This window comes from Hyperolius riggenbachi, chromosome 9, assembly GCF_040937935.1.
Source record: "Hyperolius riggenbachi isolate aHypRig1 chromosome 9, aHypRig1.pri, whole genome shotgun sequence".
NCBI lineage: Eukaryota > Metazoa > Chordata > Amphibia > Anura > Hyperoliidae > Hyperolius > Hyperolius riggenbachi.
The window spans coordinates 272673441-272683218 of record NC_090654.1 but is presented as its reverse complement, the minus strand read 5'-3'; positions in this window follow the sequence as shown (position 1 = coordinate 272683218).

The window sequence follows — 9778 nt, the reverse complement described above, 5'->3', positions numbered from 1 at the left end:
AGCATGTAGGATAACTGAGGGTGACTGGCTGAAACCAGCATGCAGGACAACTAAGGTTCACTGTCTGAAAGTAGCATGCACTATAACGAGGGGGGCACTGGCTGAAACTAGCATGCAGGATAACTGGGGCCACTGGCTGAAACCAGCATGCAGGATAACTGGGGCCACTGGCTGAAACCAGCATGCAGGATAACTGAGGGTCACTGGCTGAAAGCCGCATGTAGGATAACTGGGGCCACTGGCTGAAACTAGCATGCAGGATAACTGGGGCCACTGGCTGAAACCAGCATGCAGGATAACTGAGGGTCACTGGCTGAAAGCAGCATGTAGGATAACTGGGGGGGCACTGGCTGAAACCAGCATGTAGGATAACTGGGGGGCCACTGGCTGAAACCAGCATGCAGGATAACTGGGGCCACTGGCTGAAAGCAGCATGTAGGATAACTGTGGACACCTACACGCTAGTTGTGCTCCAGTTTTCCTTGTACTGCTGATAAATCTGCTCTGCTACTGCAATGCTAAACTGTTGTGCTGCATCTGACCAGAACAGCCAAGTAATAATCTCACACCTGTGGATACCTTAGTGTATGATCTGCAGATATTTCTGGCACGCAGTATAGTTGTATTATGGTGTACAAGGCAATATATAATTGTGTTGGTTCTCACCTGCTATCAAGTTTATAACATAGTGCAGCTCTAAGGGTTTTTCTACTAAAGGGAATGTATAATGCCTGTATATCATTTTTTTTTATTTTTTTTTTAACTTATTTATTCCCTTCAGTAATACAGTTTTATTTTTGTAATTTTAGAATGACATAATTGTAAAGGCTTATTGATTTTGTGGATGGGAAGAAGCGGTTGGCTAATTTTCAATAAGAGCCAAATGTTTCTAAATTGCAGCTGCCAGCCTGCCGCTGTGAACACAGAATGATAACCTTTGTGGACAAAAAAAATGTCTTTTACAATTTAGGTAAAGCCTAAAAAAACCTGAAGCTTACAATCTGGCATCACTTTGCATGGAGCACTAAAAGGGTTACGCCTCAGTGTTTACTGAGTGGGGAGAGGGCTGCCTCTGCAGAGCTCTCCTGCAGTCTATTCCTAGCTGCTGATACAAACTGATAAGACACTGTGATCTGGCTAAACAAACACAGGACACACAGAAGTGGATTTCTTCATCAGCTAAATGTGGAGTCAGACTTTTCATTGTATGCTGTGCAAGAGTGCAGGTGCAACATATTGCTCACTTCAAACAACGTAGGCAGCAAGATGTAGCTGAGGTCCAACTTAAAGTGTACCCGAGCCGAAGCTCGAGCACACAAGATCAGATACCTAAAGAGAGCAAAGCCTCAGGATCCTATTGAGGCTTTCCTTGGTGGTCTGTTGTCCCTCGTTGCTGAGCGCGGCCCCCTAAAGATTAGCCCTAAGGCATTGTTGCTAATCCTATTGGGGTTGCACAAGGCGACTCAGGTGAACGTCGAGGAGGCAATTGGCCTGAAGGGGGCTGGAGGAAGCCCCAGGTATGTATAATTGTTTTATATCCCCGTCTCCGACACTTTAAAGACACCATCATAAAATATGTTGTCTTATAAGAAATATCGATCATTTAATCTTAGGTCTGATGTGAACTTCTATACTCATCACTTTTATTTCTGCTCAGCGGATGCCATTTTTTTATTAGCTTCTATTTTTGGGGACATGTAAAGGCTAGAGTCGGTTTTTAAGAAAAAAAAGTTATTCGTTTAATTAAGCAATTTCAAGAGCTATTTGTGATAAAACAGTAGTGTGGTTTTTTTTTAAAGGCTCAGATTCCGTCTGTGCTCTGCTCCTTGCAGTCTGTAAAGCAGGATGATGTCATCCAAGCAGCAGCCCCTCCCACAGTGCCTAGAGCTGACTGGCCATATACTAACACTAACCTTAAAGAAGAACTCCAGTGAAAATGTCATAAAAAAAAGTGCTTGATTCTTAGAATAATTATGTATAAATGATTTAGTCAGTGTTTGCCAATTGTAAAATCTTTCCTCTCCCTGATTAACACTCTAATATTTACCACATAGTGACATTTTTACTGCTGGCAAGTGATGTCAGTGGAAGGAGATGCTGCTAGCTTTTTTGGCAGTTGGACCCAGCTGTAAACAGCTGTTATTTCCCAAAATGCAATGAGGTTCACAGACAGGAAACTGTCAGGACCATGGTCCTGACATCACACTGTGGGAGGGGTTTCACCACAAGATCAGCCATACAAACCCCCTGATGATCCGTTTGTGAAAAGGAAAAGATTTCTAAAGGGAAAGGGGGTATTAGCTACTGATTGGGATGAAGGTCAATTCTTGGTCACGGTTTATCTTTAACTACCGGTACTTAATTATTGGTACCCCTTCGACATCCCCACCACCATAAGTCAAACGTTACTGTGTGCCTGGCATTAACCATTTCCCTGCAAAGTACATCACCTTACCCATTTCCTGTCACCAATTCCTAATTATATTTTCCACGGTTTAGAAGATTCTTATGCGGCTTACCGCACTGCATTGTACCACAGTGTAGCTGGAGAGTTGCGGTATAACGGGTTGCGGTATGGTAACGCACCCCATGCAGTGTGTTACCGTACCATTAAAGGTTACAGTGAAGCATATTTTCCATTGAACTGTATGCTTCACTGTATGCGACTCGGCGCATGCGTAACATGCGGCGCCGGCTTTCCATTCCGTTGCATTTATGCAGAGAACACAGCACAGCAGTAACTGTGAGCATGGCCTAAGCCTGTCCTGTTTCCCAAAGTATTGTTACCTACTAACACTAAACTTTCCTTCTAACCCAAACCTAATCTGATCTTAAAAAATATTCATTATCAATGCCACTCTAGTCCCAAATAGCTTGCACTGTTCTCAGGGCTGGATTTTCCAGAAGGTACTGTAGGCACATGCCTACAGGCACCTGGCGATGGATAGGCGGCTCATTCTCTTCCTGTAGTGCCTCCCTCCCTATGCAGAGTCCTGACCAGAACGTAACTGAGAGGTTACTCACTCAGCTCTTGGCATTCAACTCACAAGATCTCCCTTCAGTCAGGGGCACCTTTAGCTACTTAATACTGAGGTTCTGCTAGCTACCTAATGCTTAGGGGCACCTCTAGCTACTTAATACAAGTAAGGGAGAAGTGACAGCCAACACACTTTTGATGCAGTATGGGGGTTTGTAGGGTTATTGAGGGCGAAGTCTCAGGTGCCGGGACATCCGTGCCTGTAGGCTCCTGTGAGGTAAATCCTAGCCTGACCGTTCCAACAAAATATTCTTGTATCCCCTGGCCTTTAGCAAAAACAATCCTCCACCACCCACCATCAAGTGAAACTCACAAGATGCCAAGACCACCAGGGTCTAACTGCACGTTGGGGATATTTCTAGGTCACCCTGACCGTAACTGACCAGACCAATCCAAGTAGATGGTCACAGTGTTTTAAGAAGACCAATTTCTGCGTTACATAGCATAGTGAGAGGGCTTTTTGATCATTTTTAGCCCCTTACACACTCCTAGGAGTTCTGGTTCACCATGAGCTTGCTGGGTAATCTGTAACTGTGGATGTTTCAAAGAATATCCCCAGCACACTTTTAGACCCTGGTGATCTTGGCATCTGGGGAGTTTCGCCCTGATTGGGTGTGGTGGAGGATTGTTTTTGACGAAGGCCAGAGGATACAAGAATATTTTGTTGGAACGGTGCAAGTTATTGTAGACTATAGTGGCGCTAATACTGAATAATTTTTAATGTTAAAATTGTATAGGATACATTTATAGGAGGCACTCTTACATGTTCTATCATAGTTGGGACCAATATAGCCAGTGTGCACCATTTGGATTATTATAACTAATCTGAGCTTTCCCTCCCCCAATTACATTTTATTATGGGGGAAGTAAAACAAAAAGGACCTTGTCGTTTTTGAGAAATTTGAAAATACTGATTTTAAAGAAATTCTTTTAAACTGATAAAATTACATTTTGCTGCGGTACAGTGAGGGGGGCAGAGGTGGCAGAGAGAGGGACGATGTAGGCACAGAGGGGCATAAAGGACGTACAGGGGACGGATCGTTCGTTAAAGAGACACTGAAGCAAAAACATTTTTATGATATAATGAATTGGTGGTGTAGTACTGATAATTACTAGAACATTAGTAGCAAAAAAAATTCTCATATTTTTATTTTCAGTTATACAGCTTTTTCTTATAACATTGCATCAATCTCTAATATTTGCAGTTTACACACTACTCAGTATTCTAAATGTTTTTACAGAACAGGCAGTGAACTTTAGACCTGTCCTGAACTGTTCTCTGCAACAGAAAAAACAATACAGTTCAGATAACAACCTTCAGAAAACAGAGCTCTGGAGCTCAATGGCAATTTGCATAAATAACAACTGGAGTTTAACGCTTTCTGTACTGGAAACAATAGACTTATGTCTCTGCTCCTAATGCTTTATTTCCTAGCTGTATAGTACACAACCAATTCATTATATCATATTTTTTTCCCGCTTCAGTGTCTCTTTAACCCGGGGACTACCTTATAGTCTTACCTTCAGACTTGTACATCCTGTGTATTAAATTGTGTAAGAATTAAAAGCAATTATTTGATTTTATTGTGTCGACCATTTTAAACCATTCAAAGTACTTCAGCTTTCCCATTGGATAAAATGATCACATTTGATCGAAAACCATTGTGGTTGGTTATTCATAAACTGCTAGTATATTTATTTTTTTTAATCGATGCAGTTGCTTTATTGAAATTTAAGTGCCATTGAACAATTGTCATTGAATGGTGTTTGGCCAGCATTGTAGGTCTTGGGAGTTGTTAAGAGTCCTGGCGTGTTGGTGCTTGTAGCTCCCTCACGGCTGAAGAAGGGCTGGTTTGTCTGGTCTTGTGGTTGTTGGTTAGCGGGGAGTCAAATGGCAGTCTCTCGAGTAGCAATACAGGAGCGCCACCGTCGCCTGCCCGCCCGGCGTCTCTGCGTCCTTCTGCCTTTTACGCGTTGAACACTAGCTGGGCTAGGATTAACTTTAACTGTCTTTCAATGCCCGGGATTTATTTCGGATAGGAATATCCTGCCTGGGAAGTCTTAACTTTTGTCGTATATACAACATAAGCGTATCGCCGCGGTGACGGGGCAATAGCAGCGCTTACTCTTTTTATTTTTCGTCTGGAAGTAAGGGAATTTTTAGGGGCTATTTATTGAGAATGTAAAGATTTTAGTAACTTGCTGATTTAACAAGAGCAAAAAAGAACCTATATTATGAGATGTCTATTCTGTATTTTAAGAGATTTCACTTCCCTTTTTTTGATGAGGGGATTTTTATGACTTGAGTTGCATCAACTTCTTTACCAGAGAGACAAAAAAATATATTATAATAAGAAAAATGTGAGAGTTTTCTTTTAGGCCGGTGAAAATGGCAGCTTTACAGATACTTCTATGATGCATGTAGAGGAGAGGCAATGATGGAGATGATGATATTGTGCTAAGCTTTGTGTGGACTATAATACATATATTAAACCATTGTTACATTGCAGACCCCCTGGTGTTTTGTATTATTTTGATTTTGGCTGAGTGCTTTTATATTTTTACCTTAAATTGATTGAAAAAAAAACGCTTGAAAAACCAAACAAACAGATACTCGGAGAGGATAGAGCCTTCCTGTTCTTCTCATGGTCCGCTCGTTCCAGCGCTGGCTCCCCAGTTCAATTCCCCCTGCCGCGGGAGGCTTTGGCAGTCTTCAGGGGCCTAATTGCACCTGAAGATGGGCAGCTCCGTACTGCGCATGGGAGGGCGCTTGCGCATGCGCAGTATGGTGCGGCCAATATTCGTGATCACTCGAGCTCTAGAAAACTCATCAGTCAGAAACTGCCATCGGGGGATCCAGCGGAGGAACGCAGGACCTGAGAGAGAACCGGGGCTGCTCTATTGGACCCAGAGCCTTCCCTCTCCTTAGGTGAGTATCTGTTTTGTTTTTTGGGGGGATTTTTTAATAGCTTCAGACTCCCTTTAAAGAGACACTGCAAATCATTTAGAATGCTGAGTAGTGTGTAAACTGCAAATATTAGAGAATGATGTAATGTTATAAAAAAAACCAAAAAAAAACTAACTGAAAATAAAAATATGAGAATATTTTCTTTGCTACTAATGTTCTAGTAATTATCCATACTACACAACCTGCATTATATCATAAATGTATTTCTGCTTCAGTGTCTCTTTAAGGCTTATAGGTCAGTGGGATGATTCAGGGTTATCGGGGCTGGGTAAAAGCACAAAGGTGAACCTGATAGACAAGGATGTTTATTGCAAAGTCACAAATAGAAGTCGGCACACCGTCCACACATTCATGGGTGCTTGACGAAGTGACATAGGCAATGTCACAATCAAAGTCCAATATTGCAAAAATCGTCAGCACACCATTAATCAAAAGCACATAAAATTTATTGTGCCAGTTTCCACAAGATGGACCAACAATTGTTTCGGGGCCACGCAGGGTCCCCCTTTATCAAGGCATGTGGTTACATGGCATATTGTCACACTCACCTTATATATCCAACAAACTACATAATACCCCACCCAAATTAGTGACCTCATAAAGTGCATCACAGTGATTGACAGTTGTAAACATTTGCTCTTATCCTAAATCTGCTCCTCATCTAATGCATGTACACGTCAAATACATAATAGAGTGCACTCAGTACTACTCTTGCCTTACATCTTACCTCCTTGATCTGCCCCTGCTGTCCCAGATGTCAAATTCGTTCATGACATTCAAAATAAGTTCTGCCCCCTGGCCGTTATGTCCACCATGATATAAACAAACTCACCAACCGAAAACCGCCGCTCGAGAGGCACTTTATGAGGTCACTAATTTGGGTGGGGTATTATGTAGTTTGTTGGATATATAAGGTGAGTGTGACAATATGCCATGTAACCACATGCCTTGATAAAAAGGGACCCTGCGTGGCCCCGAAACAATTGTTGGTCCATCTTGTGGAAACTGGCACAATAAATTTTATGTGCTTTTGATTAAAGATGTTTATTGGGCACCTAAAACAAAAAGGCTACACGACACCACAAGTCTTTGTTCCCACTTGTGTAGAAAATGTACCCGTTCGATACGTTTTCTACATCTCCAAGAAATGCAAAGTGGATAGTTTTGATAAAAATAGTCCTTACCGATAGCATTTTTCCAGAATGGACCCCAAAACGATGGGTGCACAAACGCAATGAAAGCCTGTGAGAATGTACGGTGTCCGTTCCCACTACGGTGGTTGCCACATGCCAAACGCTAATAGTTACGTGTCCCGGCTCCGACTCCTCCCCTCAGTCTCGAAGGCGGTAAACATTTCCACTGTAATGGCTATTCTCTGGAGGTGAAAAACGGCGGAGACCTACAATGGAGTGGAGCGTGTCCTGGGCGGATGTGCTCATACCGCTCCATTTTGCATCTGCTGGTTCACACGGACGTTGGCCCTGCGTTTACCACCGGCGTTCGGGACTCTGCGTTAAATGCTCCCACTCAAGTGAATGGGAGTGTTTGTACCTGGCTTTAACCTGCATTTGTGGGAATGCAGTATTCCGATCCCGATTTTTCCCAGTGTTTGAGGCGACTCCGGACGCTACATGTAGTTTCCAGGGACGGTTAACCGCCACGCCTAATGTCCCCCTGTGGGGACAAAACAGATGACTGCAACAAAAAGCCTCCAAAAGCCAGAACGCGCTGCCGCTGAGACTCCTCTGAAAGCGGCGCTGCTGGAAACTGGGTAGATGGTCTAAGTGAACCAGTCCTAAGTGGGAACTGAGCTTTATTGCCTCAAATTCCAACTACAAATCTCAGCAACACAGTGAAATAACTGCAAGTCCCAGACGTCTAAGTAGGGTTACTGATCCCTGCAGCAGGATACTGGATGATCAGCAAGTCTCAGTAACAAGCCTAGAGTGTCTGCCAGCCATGTGCTTCTCGGCAAAGCACCCACAATTCCCAGAGTAATCAGTCCCCAGCAATGGACACGCAACAAGTGTAATCAATCACCATCAGGACACTAATTCCACCAGAATGTTTGTCTTGTGTTCTGCTGGGGAATGTGATTGCAATGTTACTATCTGCATGGAGTTTGTATGTTCTCCCTGTGTCTGTATGGGTTTCCTCCGGGCACTTTGCTTTCCTCCCACATCCCAAAAAACATAGATAAGTGACTTTGCTTCCCCCTAAAAATTGGCCGGAGACTATGATACATGCACTAGACGAAACAGACATAGACATATGACTATGATAGATCTTAAATTATGGTAGACAGTTAAGTGACAAAACAATATACTCTGTACAGCGCTGTGGAAGATGTCAGTGCTATATAAATACTAAATAATAATGATAAATGTTGTTTGTTTGGTGTCCCTCTGGATGGTGCACCTGTTGAGGTATAGAGTTTGTAAATAAGATGAGTAAGCACAGTTTAGCAAGAAAGGGGAAATGCGTGCGAGCAAAAGGCTGGGGCAGAGAGCGCTAACTTACCTATCACCACCTCTAGCCGCTCTCCATCTCCACGACACTTTCACTGCATCACTGGATCAGTGAGGGTCACACTGTAGTCACTTCCTGTCTGAGTCAGGACTTACATACCTGATATTTAACTCTTTCAGGTAGAGAAAGAAAAAAAAGGAACATAGCATAGTTATTTGTGTGCTCGGCACCGTACATACACATGCCTATCTCATTATGTCACATGTCACTTCAGGTATCCTGTAAAGGATACGTCCAAGGTAAATAAAAATTAAAAATCCACTTATCTGGGGCTTCCTCCAGCCCCTGGCAGCTGTCCTGTGCCCTCATCTTAGTTCTGGTGGCTCCTGGTCTCCTCCACTGAAGGTTGGCTTCTTCTGCGCTCTGCCATGCAGCTCACTTGGTCGCACTGATGTCATCAGGACTGTACTGCGCAGGCACAGTATTTCTGCACCTGAGCAGTACAGTCCTGATGATGTCAGCGTGACCACGTAAGCCGCACGGTGGAGCGCAGAAGAACCTGACCCGGAACCCGACCTATTAAGGTTGGCATCTGCAGCAGAGGAGACCTGGAGCCACCACAGCTGCGGCGAAGGCACAGGATGGCTGCCAGGGGCTGGTGGAAGCTCCAGGTAATTGGATCTGTATTTATTTACTTTGGACATATCATTTAAAGCAGCCCTTCACCCAGCAGTATTTGTAGGTGGAAGCTGCACAGTGTACACTCAGCGGCCAAGTGGCTTGTGGCTGGGTCAAGGATGGTTTCCTGGCTATTGATTGGACGTCTATGGAGATCTCGACAGACAGACGTACGGCAATCTTTTCACAATCCTGGATCCAGTGACAGATGTCTAATGTGAAATTCAGTTTTGCCTAAAACGAAACTGAGCATTGTTGTAAGTAGGCTGTGGCAGTGGGGGTTATTCCCTGCAGTGTGGCTATACATCACAGAATGAGAGTCTGATAGCAGAGGCAAAATGTATACATTGCTTCAACTCTGTAGATAAAATATTGAACAAGGATACCAATTTCTTACATTGGTATGAGGTTGATATTTAATGTCATAATTCTTTTTCAGCCTAGACTAACTGCATCCGTTCTACTTGTAGCTAACTCTTATACGAGGAATCTACGATGCCTCTGTGCCAGGCAGTCTGTTATGTCAGGATTTAGTATACAAAGGGTCTTATCTGTTTGTCATAAATCAGCTAACATCCCCTCAAGACCCTATTTTGATGTTAGCCTTATGACTAACACGGTACAAT